We start from the raw sequence: 16,026 nt of genomic DNA, 5'->3' as shown, positions 1-16,026 counted from the left end.
GGACGATCGCAGGCTCTTCATCACCAACCTCTTGTTTAGCCACGATGCCACGGTGGCCACCAGGCGGCTTGAAGCCACAAACGACATGCTTGAGCACACATCGTGATGTTGGGGGCCACACCCGACAGTGACACCATGCAACGCGTCATGGCAGCGTTCATGGAGGCGTTGGCGCGATGCTAGCTCCCGGCATGGGCTGGCCTGTGCAGGGCACTGCTCCTACCTCGTGCGGTGCCCACACCACCATCGCACCCTATACCATGCAATCAAATTGGCAGATAGAGTGCAAAATAATGGAACAAAATTGACAGAAAGATGAACAATGTGCAAGTAGCAACCTCAAAATACGAGGACTACTCGTTTTGAAGTTTCAGAAGAGTTGATCTCAGAAAACTTCAATTGAACGCAAGGCCGAGTAGCAATGTACCCGGATCAGCAGCCTGATTTTTAGATGGTGTAGCTGGCAAATCTTCAAATCTAGTCCCCAAGAAGGAAATCAAGAGCAGATCATGAAGTTAATATATAGAGCTTCTAGAAATCACACATTCACCTACGTCCAAAATGAAGCCTCCACCTACCAAATGTCCCACAGGCAGTATGTAAGGCAGCGGAATGGATGATCTAATCATAAAACACAATCTAGTATTTACCAGCGATTCAGTATCCTGCACGTCGGACTGGATCTCAGAGAGCCTCTGCTTCATCTTGTCTTCTTAGATCTCACCATGTAAGACGAAACCAACAACATCGAATAGAAATAGGCACGGGAAGAGATGGTGGCGATCTTGGCGAAGACCTCGCAGACGCAGAGTCGCAGTACTGGCGCTCGTAGCCCTGGAACACCTCACTGCTTATGATTGCTCCTCTTGATCGCCTTTCATGGCATGCATTAAAGATAAATGGTAGCTAACCAGACCTGGCCGCTGCCACCGCCGAGAGGAGGTTGAGTAGTCAGCTGTTTGCGTAGGTGAAAACTGCTATGTACGTCCTTGATCCATCGCCCGCCGTCCAGGATCGACCCAGACAATACTGGGCGTGCATCGAAGCAGACTTCATGGCTATGTCCCGGATCCACCGCCCTCTGTCCTGCTTGACCCATCCACATGAATCAACACCGGACGCACCGGCTCGTCATCGATGCCGACGAGCTGTTTCATTGCGAGGTCAAGGGGGACTGCGGAAGGGCCGCACTGGTGCATGTGCTACGCGCTACTCGCTAGCGGCGTCAACTAGGAAGGGGCGGCTAGGGTTTGAACAGGGAGGAGGAGACACGGCTTGCGTGGATTTTTCGTTGCTTGCGTGCGTGGGTATGACGGTTTTGCTGGTTCTTTCTCCGGATCACATGGGGGTGGGACCACGTAATTAAGAAGAACGAATCACGTTTGGGGTGGAACATACGCAGGGAAAACCAACAGCGCACGGGAGAGAGGCTAGACGAAGGGTTCGATGATGTAAGACGGGAAATGGAACGCTGCATTTCTTTTAGGTATTATAGGTAATTGCCCGTGCGTTGCTATTTATGGCACATTCTTGTTGTTCTAACATATATCTTTAGGGCACATCGGGCCACACTGTTGACTTCTTTTTACCATTAAATAATTTCTTCCTCCTACTTTCTCAAGAGTTGCTAATGTAGATGAATTTAAGAATTTTGCATAATGTTTCCCCCAAACAAGCTATTCCTCCTACTTTATCTCACTCTAGCAGGCACTATGTATCCTAGCTTCTAACTCTCTACAAAAGATAGGAAATGGACTGTTCAAACATAACATTATTCAGAAAAGAGCAAAAGCATGATTCTCAGGAAGAATGTATAGCAAATGTTTTACTAATGCTAGTATATTGAACAAGTTCAAGTAATATGACATAAAAATAGAAATGTGCAAGCCAATTGGCGAGGGGAGCCATCTGGTAGATAGTGCACACCATCTTCTCATGTTCTGTAAAAAATTCTTTCATGCCTTCCAGCAACATCTATATCCATGCCTTGTTGCCCAGCATCCTTTTCATATATGGCGTAGATCATAATATCTATATCCATCCTTTTCTAATATAGGAGAAGAGGCAAATGTTAATAGACATGCTAAAAAAAAGTTAGTTGTAGAGGTGGGAAATGCATATGCATCCTAGCTGTAGATCCACTGCAGAATATATCCTGGTATGCCAATGAAAGCAATTGTTTTCCTTCGGTGAAGATTTTGTATCCTGCACATGAGCTGCATAATATCGATGGAGCACGAACCATGTAAAGCACATTAATATTTCAAAATGTAAAAGCACTTACCACGTAGCATGGATTATTAACTCTGATTTGTTAAATAAGTACTAAACTTCCTTCTATGAGGATAAGTCATTCGTGATAAAGTGCTAACTCCACTCTAATGAGACTATTGTCAGGTTGAGAGGATACAGAAAGCTGAGTTACAAGCATAGAAAAATGAAAAACAAAGCATACTATTGTTTGGACAATTGTACAGTCTGGTCATACGGTAAACTTTTCCGCTGATGTGAAATACATCAAGGTCCTTTCAGAGGAAATATTACACAATTGTCATGGTCTCATGGATCAGTGGAAGTTACTCACAGCAACACACCCAGATTATGGATAGCTAGAATCAAGCCATACATGAACTAAAGACGTGAAAAAGCCTGGAATTTTGACTTCAGGTTCCATTCATGCTTTCATGTTTCCCGTGAATCTGAATCATCAGCTCTGTAGGGCAGTTTCATATGCACCTGCGATGTCAAGAAAAATTTGTTAAAGGAATAAGATAACAACAGCTATACTGGATGGAGGCCAACCATGTTATACTCTGGAAGGAGGGTCTAATAGCTAAGGGATATTTTCAGATAATAAGTTTGGCAGTGAAAATTCCAACATCTACATAAAATGGCGTATCAAAGGATTTCATATGGAGGGAGGATTCTGAATATTGGCCTCACGGGAAATAGAGGCGTGAGGTTCTGTTCAACGTGATGGAATGGTAGGACGAACAGAAGCAGCAGCATAGCAGCGTCAGCAATACGGACAACAGCAGCAGCGTAGCGGCAAAATTGCATCTCTCACGCAACAACGTACATGCATCGGCGCCACAACGCACACCAGCGCGTGGTCACGCACCTTGGCTACATCGCTGCACGAAGAGCAGGCAGACCTCTACCTTGGCCAGTGACCTGCCACCCGAATCCTCTCCTTCCCATGACGGCGACCTGTCTCCCGCATCCTCTCCTCCCCCCAACGGCTACCTCTCCTCTAGTCAGGGCGGCCCCCCCTCTCTCTCCATCATGATTGACTTGATGCACCCATGACGGATCTGGGAGGAGCGAATAAAGGAGAGGATCGAGGGAAGCTAAACAATTAAAAGGAAGGAATAGGAGAGATGTCGTCCGTGATTGGCCTGAATTAATTGTATTATGCATTAACCAAATAAGGTATTAATCCGTGAATTGATTGAATTACCAAATATTGACCGAGAGGAGAGGAAATCGCTGTAGGGTGAGAAAGGATGGACGAACGGGTGGGACGACGTAAGAGGGGAGACGGATCCTTACGGTTCTTTTAGATAAAGTAGAGATAGAGATTAATTAATAATAATAATAATAATAATAATAATAATTAGAGAATTAGAGATTAGAGATTAGAGATTATTTGCTTCCTGAAAATCTATTATTTGTTTCCTAAAGCAAATTGCATTAATGAGAGAGATCCGTTGATTTGGCTAAGGTAGGAAAGAATCTATTATTTGTTTGCTAAAGAAAATTGCATTAATGGGAGAGATCCGTTGATTTGGCTAAGGTAGAAAAGAATTTATTATTTGTTTCCTAAAGCAAATTGCATTAATGAGAGAGATTCATTGATTTGGCTAAGGTAGGAAAGAATCTATTATTTGTTTGCTAAAGCAAATTGCATTAATAGGGGAGATCCGTTGATTTGGCTAAGGTAGGAAAGAATCTATTATTTGTTTCCTAAAGCCAATTGCATTAATGAGAGAGATTCGTTGATTTGGCTAAGGTAGGAAAGAATTTGTTATTTGTTTGCTAAAGCAAATTGCATTAATGGGAGAGATCTGTTGATTTGGCTAAGGTAGGAAAGAATCTATTATTTGTTTCCTAAAGCAAATTGCATTAATGAGAGAGATTCGTTGATTTGGCTAAGGTAGGAAAGTTAGATCCGTGATCTTTTGTCATTAGGAAAGTGTTGAAAATAAACCGTACCGGACTACCAACTCCTCCATTAAGTTTTTTTTCACTGGTTAATTTTCGTAGGTTTTTTTTGCTGGATTGTCTTGGGTGCGATCGGAGGTTGGGCCCTGGAATGCGTGAGGGTGGGTGGGGGCTTCGGTACGTGGTTTTTTCGGTTCGTGGCGGCTCAATGTAAGGTGGGACGAGGTACCAAAAAAACCATGGGAGGTAGGACGAAAAAAACCCTGGAAGCGAGACTACCAACTGCTCCATTGGGAGTAGAGATCTAATCTACTAATGCTAAGAAACTTAATTTCAGGACATTTGTTTGTACTAATTGTTATCCAATTTTGATGAAAATGAACTATATATGTGGTATCAGTTAATACTAGTCAATGTGTAGGTGCAATGCATGTTAATTTGGAAGTTTATTAAATGCATGCGGATATTAAGTTGGATATTATTTGCGTGTTATTATGTGATTAGCATTATATTTGGCATGAAATTAACTACACACTAAACGTGTTGAGTGCTCGACATTGAAGCAGTCTAGGTCATTGGATTGACATGATTTAATGGCCGAGATTAATTGGATCTACCCTTTGGGTCTTTTTATATTGATATAGATATAGATATATGTTGTATACATGATCATTATTTAGTATAAAATAGATCATGAGCATCTTGTTGTATAGCGGGGCATGTATATTAAAAGAAAGAATGATGTTATGCTCTAAAATTTGGTAGATAATGGGAGAAAGTCATGCTCTAATTACTATATCACATTTGTTACCAATGTCGTACACTAAATATTAATTGAAATTGTTCACTGCATCACTTCTCGAGTTGTTTGTAATTGTGGTAATCTACTAAGCATAACCATGGTCTGACTGGATATGGGGGCAGCAGTGTGACACAAAGATAGAAATTAGACATTGAATATAATCTTGCAACATATTGACCAATGAAAGGGTGAGGAGGGAAATCATCTACAAAATGTTATACAACTTCAGTTCAATAACATTTTAATTCGGACGGCTTGTGAGAGCTTTTGGCCACCACATAAGAAACTTTGATTGTGAGTTCGGCTAAATTTTCTCCCATAAAAAAGTATAGAGGGTTGATTGTACAAACAATATCAAATCCATAGTTGGTGTTATGTGTGTGTGTTTTAAAAAAAGAAAAGCAATGCCTCGCCACCATTATTGATGACCTTGACAAAATCGTAGAGATTCGCATCTTGTCACAACAAGAGATTGAATTGAAAAATCAATCCAACGAGAAGATTACACGTCTTTTGCGAGAGGAGGAAATTAAATATTACCAATGATCCAAGGCCGACTTCGTCTTGAAGGGAGATAGTAATACACGATACTTCCAATTAGTCGCCAATGGCCGACATAGGAAAAGTGTATTTTTAGTCCCCAACAAGATGAGGGGAAGATCGAAGGTCAGGCAGAGCTCAAAAGTTATATATCTAAATACTACAAATCTCTGTTTGGGGCAGCTGGTGAAGGGAACTTCACCCTTGTTGAGACCCGAATAGATGATATTCCACAAGTCACGGCAGAAGAGAACGATATCATCACGACACCTTTCTCTAAGGAGGAGGTGAGAGCTGCGGTGTTTCAAATGGAACATAAAAAAGCTCCAGGCCCTGATGGCTTCCCGACGGAATTCTATCAGAATTTCTGGGATATCATAAGACTGACCTATTGGAGTTGTTCAATTGTCTTCATGCTAGCCAACTTGATCTATTTAGGCTTAATTTTGGTGAGATCGTTTTGTTGCCGAAAATTAAGGAGGCTGAGCAGGTCCAGCAATATAGACCCATATGTCTCCTTAATGTCAGCTTCAAGATTTTCATCGAAGTGGCTACTAATAATGTAACGCCCAATATGGGACTATACTCCATACGTGTCGAGGCACGACTCGGGGCATAAGCGCATATTGATAAGACAAGTCTTCTTGGAGGTCAATCTCTTCGAAGTTGATAGTGCGCTCAGGCGTCTTGAAGCACTTGTGAAGCTATGACACATGAAACACATCGTGCACATTTGAGAAGTTGGAAGGGAACTCAAGTTGATAGGTGAGGTCGCCTCTTTTGCCAATGATCTTGAAAGGACCAACATATCTAGGGGCAAGCTTCCCTTTGACACCGAAGCGTTGAGTGCCTTTCATGGGAGAGACGTGGAGATAGACATGGTATCCAATCTCAAAAGCCAAGTCACGGTGCTTTCTATCATAGTAACTCTTTTGCCGTGATTGCGCGGCTTTTAGATTTTCACGGATGACTTTGCACATTTCTTCAGCTTCTGTGATCAAGTCATTGCCAAGAAGTTGGCGTTCACCAGTCTCGGGCCAGTTGAGAGGAGTACGACACTTTCTGCCATATAGAATTTCAAAAGGGGCCTTGCCCGATCTTGCTTGGTAGCTATTGTTGTAGGAGAACTCGGCATATGGGAGGCAATCTTCCCAATTCATATCGAAAGAGATGACACAAGCTCTGAGCAAGTCTTTGAGGATTTGATTGACTCTTTCAACTTGGTCGCTTGTTTGAGGATGAAAGGCCGTGCTGAAACGAATGTTTGTGCCCATGACCTTCTGGAAGGAGTCCCAAAACTTGGATCTGAAAATGCTTTCGCGGTTTGAGGAGATCAGTTGAGGAACCCCGTGCAACGAGACAATTATGGAGGTGTATAGCTCTGCCAACTGAGCTGCCGTGATAGATTCTTTCACTGGAAGGAAATGAGCCACTTTTGCAAGCTTGTCAATGACAACGAAGATAGCATCATTCCCACACTTGGACATGGGAAAGCTAGTGACAAAGTCCATTTCGATATGATCAAACTTCCATTCTGGAATAGCAAAATGTTGGAGGAGACCAGCTGGTCGTTGATGTTCTGCTTTCACCCTTCGACGGACATCACATTCATTCACGAATTGAGCAATCTCTCGCTTCACTCGAGTCCACTAATATGACTGCTTGAGGTCATGGTACATCTTCGAACTGCCTGGGTGGATGGAAAGAAGAGAATTGTGTGCTTCGTTCATTATGACCTTCCTGAGATCACCTTTAGGAACCACTAGCCGGTCCTCGAAGAATAAGGTGTCCTTGTCATCAATGCAATAGCACTTGTATTTGGGAAGGCCCTTGGCAACACCATGTTTCACCTTCTTCACCATGGTATCAAGGAGTTGTGCCTCACGAATTTGGTCTTTGAAATTTGGAGTGACTTGAAGGTTGGCAAGAAAATATTGAGGAACAACTTGGAGGTTGAGCTTGCGGAAAGCTTCACAAAGATCAGGTTGGAATGGCTTGAGAATTAAGACGTTGCAATATGCCTTTCTGCTCGACGCATCTGCAATCACATTAGCCTTGCCTGGAGTGTATTCAATGCTTGGATTGTACTCTTGGATCATTTCGACCCAACGAGTTTGCCGGAGGTTGAGGTTGGGTTGAGTGAAGATATATTTGAGGCTCTTGTGATCGGTGAAGATGTCCACTTTCCTACCCAACAAAAGATGTATCCATGTGATTAATGCATGGACAACTGCCGCCAACTCAAGATCGTGAGTGGGGTAGTTCCTCTCATTTGGCTTCAACTGCCGAGAAGTATAGGCCACAACTTTCTTCTCTTGCATTAAGACTGCACCGAGACCTTGCAACGAGGCATCACAGAAAACTTGGTAGGGCTTGGACTCATGAGGAGGAGTAAGGACAGGAGCTGTGATGAGTTTCTCTTTGAGTGAATTGAAGGCAATGTAACACTCAGGAGTTCAGGAGTACTTGACATGCTTCTGGAGGAGGTTGGAAAGAGGCTTAGCAATTTTCGAGAAGTTTTCCACAAACCTTCTGCAATAGCTTGCAAGCCCAAGGAAACTGCGGAGCTGCTTGACGTTCTAAGGAGGCTCCCATTTCACAATTGCAAAAACCTTCTCCGGATTAACCGAAATGCCCTTGGCAGAGATGATGTGACCAAGATAAAGAACTTCATCAAGCCATAACTCACATTTGGAGAGCTTTGCATAGAATTGATACTCTCTGAGCTTGTCGAGCACCAATCGCAAATGTTTGGCATGATCCTTTTTATTCTTGGAGAATACCAGGATATCATCGAGATACACTGATAACCCACAAGTATAGGGGATCGTTTGTAGCATTTTTCAATAAATAAGAGTGTCAAACCCAACGAGGAGCTAAAGGTAGAACAAATATTCCCTCAAGTTCTATCGACCACCGATACAACTCTACGCACACTTGACGCTCGCTTTACCTAGAACAAATATGAAACTAGAAGTACTTTGTAGGTGTGATGGGATAGGTTTGCAAGATAATAAAGAGCATGTAAATAAAATCTTGGGGCTGTTTAGATAAAGACATAACTAAGTTAGTTTTAGTAGAGAGACAAGAAAGTTATTTGTCCCTAGGAAATCGATAACAAGTACCGGTAATCATTCTTGTAATTTTATATGAGGGAGAGGCATGAGCTAACATACTTTCTCTACTTGGATCATATGCACTTATGAATGGAACTCTAGCAAGCATCCTCAACTACTAAAGATCATTAAGGTCGTGAAACCCAACCATAGCATTAAGTATCAAGTCCTCTTTACTCCCATATGCCATAACCCACCTACTCGAGTTTAAGTTTCTGTCACTCTCGCAACCCACCGTAAGAAAATCATGGACATATTGCAACACCCTACAACGAGGGCCCCTCATGTTTGCGCGAGAACGGAGGGCACCGTAGGACAGCACCATTAAATAAAATATACAATCATACCAACCAAGATCACGATTAACTTAGAGGACAAAACGGATCTACTCAAACATCATAGGATAACCATAGATCATTGGGAAATAATATATGGAGTTGAGCACCATCTTTAAGTAGAGATTACAATAGGGAGAAGAGGTGTTACATCGCTGCATAGAGGGGGGGAGTTGGTGTTGACGGTAGCAAGATTGTTGATGTAGATCGCCGTCCCGATCGTTGCCCCGGTGGCACTCCGGCGCCACCGGAAGTGAGGGGGAGAGAGCCCCCCTCCTCCTTCTTCTTCCTTAGCCTCCTCCGAGATGGGAGGAGGTTTCCCCCTCTGGTCCTTGGTATCCATGGCCGCGAAGGGGCGGGAGCCCCTCCGAGATTGGATCTCCCTCTCTGTTCTCTTCTGTTTCGCGTTCCCCAGATCTGGCCGAAAACTGTTTCTTATATTCCCGGAGATCCATAACTCTGATTGCACTGAGATTTTAACACAAATTTTTTCCGGATATAAGCTTCCTTGCGCCCGAAGTAGAGGTCCAACCGACGTACGAGGTGGGCATAACCCACCACGGCACGTCTGGCTCCTCTAGCGCGCCCTGGTGGGTTCTGGCCACCACGGGTCTCTGTTGGCGATGATTCCAACTCCCCAAAATCACATATATTCCAAAATAATTCTCCGTGAAATTTTATTGCATTTGGACTTTGTTTGATATGGATACTCTGCGATACAAAAAACATGCAGAAAACAGGAGCTAGCACTTGGCACTGGATTAATAGGTTGGTCCAATAAATCATATAAAAAGTTGCCAAAAGTATGGAAAACTTGTATAATATTAGCATGAAACAATCAAAAATTATAGATACGACGGAGATGTATCATGCACCAGGACGAATTCATTGGTTTAGGGGTTGAAGATGAAGTTCATCATACGAGAGAATGTTGGAGGGGCATTAACAAGCCCTAAAGACATGACAATATATTCATAAGAACCAAAGCTTGTTCTGAATGTTGTCTTTGGGATATCTTCTTCATGAATGCGAATCTGATGATACTCCATACGAAGGTCAAGCTTGGAAAACACCTTTGCGCCTTTGAGTTGCTCAAATAACTCATTGATATTGGGAAGTGGGTATTTATTCTTGATTTTCTTCTTGTTCAATGGGCGGTAATCGGTGCAAAGTAGTTCCGTGCCATCTTTCTTCTGGACAAAGAGAACACCACATCCCCAAGGAGATGAACTTGGTCTAATCAGACCCAGACGTTCTTGTTCATCGAGCTGTTTCTTCAATTCTTTCAGCTCTTTTGGCCCAAGCTTGTATGGGCGCTTGCAAACGAGTTCTATACCGGGCTCAAGATCAATAACGAACTCGACTGGCCGATGAGGAGGCATACCCAGAAGCTCTTCAGGAAAGACATCTTGATACTCACAAACAACTGGAATCTGAGAAATATCATCGATCTCGCCTTTCTCATTGAGAGAGAACAACCGAATGGTTTCATCTCGAGCTGCAAAGATAATCACATCTTCAAATGGATGTGTCAATTTAATCTCCTTTGCAGCACAATCAAGAGAAGCCTTGTGCTTATAAAGCCAATCCATGCCAAGAATGAGATCAATATCAGATTCCCCAAGAACCTTCGGAGAAGCCAGAAACGAATAGTTGCCCATCTTGATGTTGACATCCGGAACGAATGCATTAGATGTCATTTGCAACCCCGGGGACACAACCTTTAATGGAATAGGAATATTTTCCGTCACGAAATCATGCTTGGCAACAAAAGGTCTTGACATGAAACAATGCGATGCACCAGTATCAAATAATACTTTTGCCCAAAAAGAGTTAACTATGAGGTTACCCATGATCACATCGGAAGAATCTTCTGCTTGAGTTGCATTCATCATGTTCACCTTTGCATGCTTGGGATTATGCTTGACAACTGCATTGCTTGAAGACCTCACATGAGGAGGAGGAGGAGGCGCCTCTGGGTGCACTTGTTTGCATAATGACCTTTCTAACCACACTTGTTGCAAGTAACCTCTGAGAGTGGGCGATGATAAGGAGGAGGAGGACCACCTGTCCTCGGAGCCTGAGACCGGGACTTGTTTTGATAGTCTGGGTTGGGTGGGTGGAGATCCACGACCACCTGAGTGCTTCTGCTGATAGGGCTGGCAAAACAGAGGAGGTGGACGAAGCCAAAACTTCTCTTGCTTTGAGACCACTTGAGAGGAAGAAGACGAGTGGACTGCATCCCTGAGTCTCTTCTTGGAAGCTTCACACTTGAGCTGAGAAACTTCTTGCTTGAGGGCCATGTTATAGAACTGATCGAACTGAGTAGGCTCCACAAGAACGAGAGGTAACTACAGATCCTCTCTGAGGCCACCTCTGAAGTGATAGATCATGCTCTTTTCATCAGGAATGTCTTGCCTTGCGAAGCGAGCAAGATTTTGAAACTTGACATTGTATTGATACACGGACATGCTTCCTTGCTTGAGATTGCGGAATTCCTCATGCTTGCTTTCGCCAACACTTGTTGGAATGTGATGAGCTCGAAAGTCCCAGCAGAAATCAGTCCAGGTAATCACTCGAACCCCTCTAGAGTCTTTGTACTACTGATACCAATCTGCTCCTTGGTCCTTGAGCTGAAAAGAAGCGAACTTGACATAGTCCTCAGGCCCGACATTGCTGCATTCAAAATGCTTGTTGATGTCCACGAGCCAATCATCAGCGTCCATGGCCTCAACACAAGCGCTGAAAGACTTTGGCTAATTTGCAAGAAACTGGTTGAGGGTAGCAAACTGAGGCTGATTGTTGAATTGCCCTTGGCCTTGATTTCCTTGGTTGCCTTGGCCTTGATTCCGCTCTTGCATGAGCTAAATCAGCATCTGAGTGTTGGCATTGGTGGCCGCCATCAAAGCTTACCATGCCTCCAGAGGCAGAGGAGGAGGCGGCGGGTTCGACTGCTCTCCATTGGTACGTTCCGGATGCAGACGCGTTGGGGGAGACATCCTAAAGAAGGTGACATCCGTTAGAACCACCATAGAAATGATAGGCAAGCTGAATCAATGGATAGACATGTGCAAAGGAGTCTTCACAATAAACATCCGAACAGAGAGATTGAACGAATGCATTCCAAAGTCAATATGATACGACCATTTGAGTGAGAAGCCACTTTAAAAGAGATTGATGAATAAAACAACAGGGTACAACTGGAACAAATAAATGGTAAGGATCCCCAATCCCATACCAATTATCTGTTGGAAGAATAACTAAGAGCTACTTGAATTCCCACCTATTAACTCTCGAAACTTTCTGGTTATGCAATCTGGTGTTGGGGATACAGGGAGGCACAATATATCTCACACAACTAACAAGTCCTACGCTCCAACTATATCCATCCGTCAACACATAACCAAGAAACCTCTAGAAATCGTGTACCTCGGACCTTCAAAAAGCATCCGCTATACGAGTTGTGGCAATACTCCCGAACTCCCTCCCCGGTATTGGGTGGCATCGAGGTTATCTCACCACTAACTGCATAGAAGAGATTTTCGATGTCGGCGAGCTCAGGTATACCGGAACTGCAACGATAAAATTGTGACGACAACACCTCGGAGCTCAACTCCTCGGAACACGGCCACAACCCCTAAATGCCAGGAGGCACCAAGAACAATGTTCTCGTCACAACAATATCGGAACGATCCCAAGATACCCGCATGATCCTAATTTTTTTAGTGAAAATGAGGAGAGGGAAGTCAAAACATCTACGTCAGGAGTCCTCACCAGAGCGACGAAGGGGTTGAGGAGTAAAAAGAATCCTACTCTCCGATATATATATATATATATATATATATATATATTCCTAAGACTTAAAATAGTTTTGTTCTAGACTCAACAACGTCAATGGTTTGATCAAGAAGGGGCTCCTAAGTCGGGATGGCTTTGATTACCAACTTGTAACGCCCAATATGCGACTATACTCCATACATGTCGAGGCATGACTTGGGGCATAAGCGCATATTGGTATGGTCGCAAGAGTGGTTGTATCTTTGCTCATCTCATGTACTGAATAGATAGAATACGAGCTTTGGCTTACAATTGCCACAATGTCACACACATATCATCAAATTATACAATCATTCAAGTTGAACACAAAGTCCGGGTACGAACGAAATCAAACGAATAAAAGACAACCACCCATGCTAAGTCCCGATCGACCCTACTGGGCACCACTACTGATCATCCGGAAAGGAAACATAGTAACGGCCAAGGTCTTCGTCGAACTCCCACTTGAGCTCAGTGGCATCACATGCATCAGTCTCATCGGCACCTGCGACTGTGTTTGTAGTATACTGTGAGCCACAGGGACTCAGCAATTCCATTACCCACGGTGTCAAGACTATCAAAGCATAAAGGTAAGGTATGGATATAAGGTGGAGTTGCAGCAAGCACTAAGCATTGTATGGTGGCTAGCTTACGAATATAAGAATAAGATGAGAAACTACGCAACGGTCGCAAACTATTAATGATCAAGAAGTGATCCTGAACTACTTACGTTCAAACATAACCCCACCGTGTTCTCTTCCCGAACCTCATCGAAAAGAGACCGCCATGGTTACACACGCGGTTAGTGTATTAGTTGAGTCTGGTTCCAAGTTCACTACAACCGGATATTAAAAACTCCCATCTGCCACATAACCGCGGGCACGGCTCTCGAAAGTTTAAACCCCGCAGGGGTGTCCCAACTTAGCCCATGACAAACTCATGATCCGTGGAGACAATCCTCCAGCACGGGACCCTCCGATCAGACTCGGAATCCCGATGCACAAGACATTTCGACAATGGTAAAACAAAACCAGCAAGACCTCCCGACGTGCCGACACCCTGATAGTAACCACGTGTATCTCGTCTCAGGCCACGATCGGATGAACACTATGTACGGCAACCAAATACCCCAGGTGAGAGGGGCGGCACCGTAAGTGGCTCTGTTTTTGGACCAACACTCATGAGGAGCACTGGCCCAGGTTGTTGATTAAGAATCCTCGGGCTAATTACTCCCTATGCAAATTTTGGTTGTTACTAGGCAAATGGTAAAACCAATGTTAGGCCTTGCTGGAAGATTTTTATTCAAAGTGAACTGTCAAGAGGGGCCCATAAACCCTTACCGTGTTAGGGACGCAAAAATCAAGGAACATAACACCGGTATTACGGAAACTAAGGCGACAAGAGTGGAACAAAACACCGAACAAAAGGCCAAGACTTCCACCCTTTACCAAGTATATAGATGCATTAATTAAATAAGAGATATTGTGATATCCCAACATATCCATGTTCCAACATGGAACCACCTGCACTACACCTGCAACTAGCAATGCTATAAGAGGGGCTCAGCAAAAGCGATAACATAGCCAAACAACAATTTTGCTAGGAAGGTGGGTTAGAGGCTTGACATGGCAATATGGGAGGCTTGATAAACAAGTGGTAGGCAGCGTGACATAGCGATAGAATGAACAACTAGCAAGCAAAGATAGAAGTGATATCGGGGGTAATGATCATCTTGCCTACAATGTTTTTAGGGGTGTCGAAAGCTTGCTCCTCGTCAACATACTCGATAGGGTCCTCGAACATGAACTCGTCTCCCGACTCTACCCAAAGCAAGAACACAAGCAATGGAACAACAATCAATCATGATGCAATGCACAAGCAACATGATGCAAGACATGACATGGTATGCAAGATATGATGTGCAATGCATATGGGTACTCCGTAAGGGGAAAGATGATCATGGCATTAATTTGGCAAACCAAGCATGCCACAGGATAGATTGAGAGATTTCGGTCGACATCGATATAAAGATCGATGGAAACGGATGCATGGTTTGGAAATGACAAGCCAAACAAAATGCAATGCAAAATGTTGAAAACAATAGCATGGCAACTTAGATGCAAAGTTTAAATATGCAACGACACCCAAACATGAAAACCAAATACATGGAAGTGAAGTACAGGTGAAGCTCTACAAATCATGAACACTGAGCTATTGCTAGAACTCACTAGAACATGTTTAAAACGGCATGGCAAAAATGTAAATGCTAACTGTTTTACAAACTTGGTGAAAATACTGGACATGGCAGAAAACAACATCAGGTTGCAAAGTTTAGAGCCAGTAAACTACATGTTACAATAACCTATCATGGAAAAACCCGAGCATGCCATGCTAGTACTAAATGCAATTAACAAAACACCCTTACTAAACTTGTTTCGAAGATCCACAGAAAAGATTATAGCATCAATGCAAACATGGCAAGTGATATCAATAGATTTCAGACTTGGTAGAATTACATGGCATGGCAGAAATAGATTCATGATAGCATGTTTACAAGCTTGTGGCACTCATCACAGTGCATATCATGGCACAATAATGCAACCAGCAGTAAGAACACATATTTATGAAGCTAATCAAGGCAAGAACATGGTCATAGGATGCATAGATCTCTAGCTATTCACATGGAAAAAAATGAACTTATTGTTAACAGACTGACAACAACATTATTTAGCAACTTTAGAGCATGTTAATGACAAGCTATAGTCCCCCATAATTCCAAACAAGGGCATGGATGGATAGAGTACGACAAGATCTACAAAACATCCTTACTGAGCATCTCAAAAAATGCATGGATTCACTTGTAGCATCAAGTTAACACGGCAACATAACATAACAGGAAAAGACAGAAAACACTAAGTCTCTAAAATCAGCAACAACAAGTAGCCTACTTTGCATGCTTGTGCTAGTCACCACAGGGCATATAAAAATAAATGGATTACACCACTGTAAAGATGGCATGAAGATGCCCCTAAAACATGTTGAGATGATGCTCAAAAGATAGGCACACAAAATGCTATGAAAAGACAAATCAGCAAGTTATGATAGTTTCCACCAGACAACATCATTTAGCACTTTTTCAACGATGATTAGGGTATCAAGATGGATAGTAACATGCAAGCAAACTACACCAACATGTACAGCATCAAGAGATGAACATTTTGATATGTTATGCATGCAAAACGGAACTACGAGC

The sequence above is a fragment of the Triticum urartu genome, chromosome 6 (assembly GCF_003073215.2).
Source record: "Triticum urartu cultivar G1812 chromosome 6, Tu2.1, whole genome shotgun sequence".
Lineage (NCBI taxonomy): Eukaryota > Viridiplantae > Streptophyta > Magnoliopsida > Poales > Poaceae > Triticum > Triticum urartu.
The sequence above is the reverse complement of the archived record's forward strand: the minus strand, read 5'-3'. Positions refer to the sequence as shown.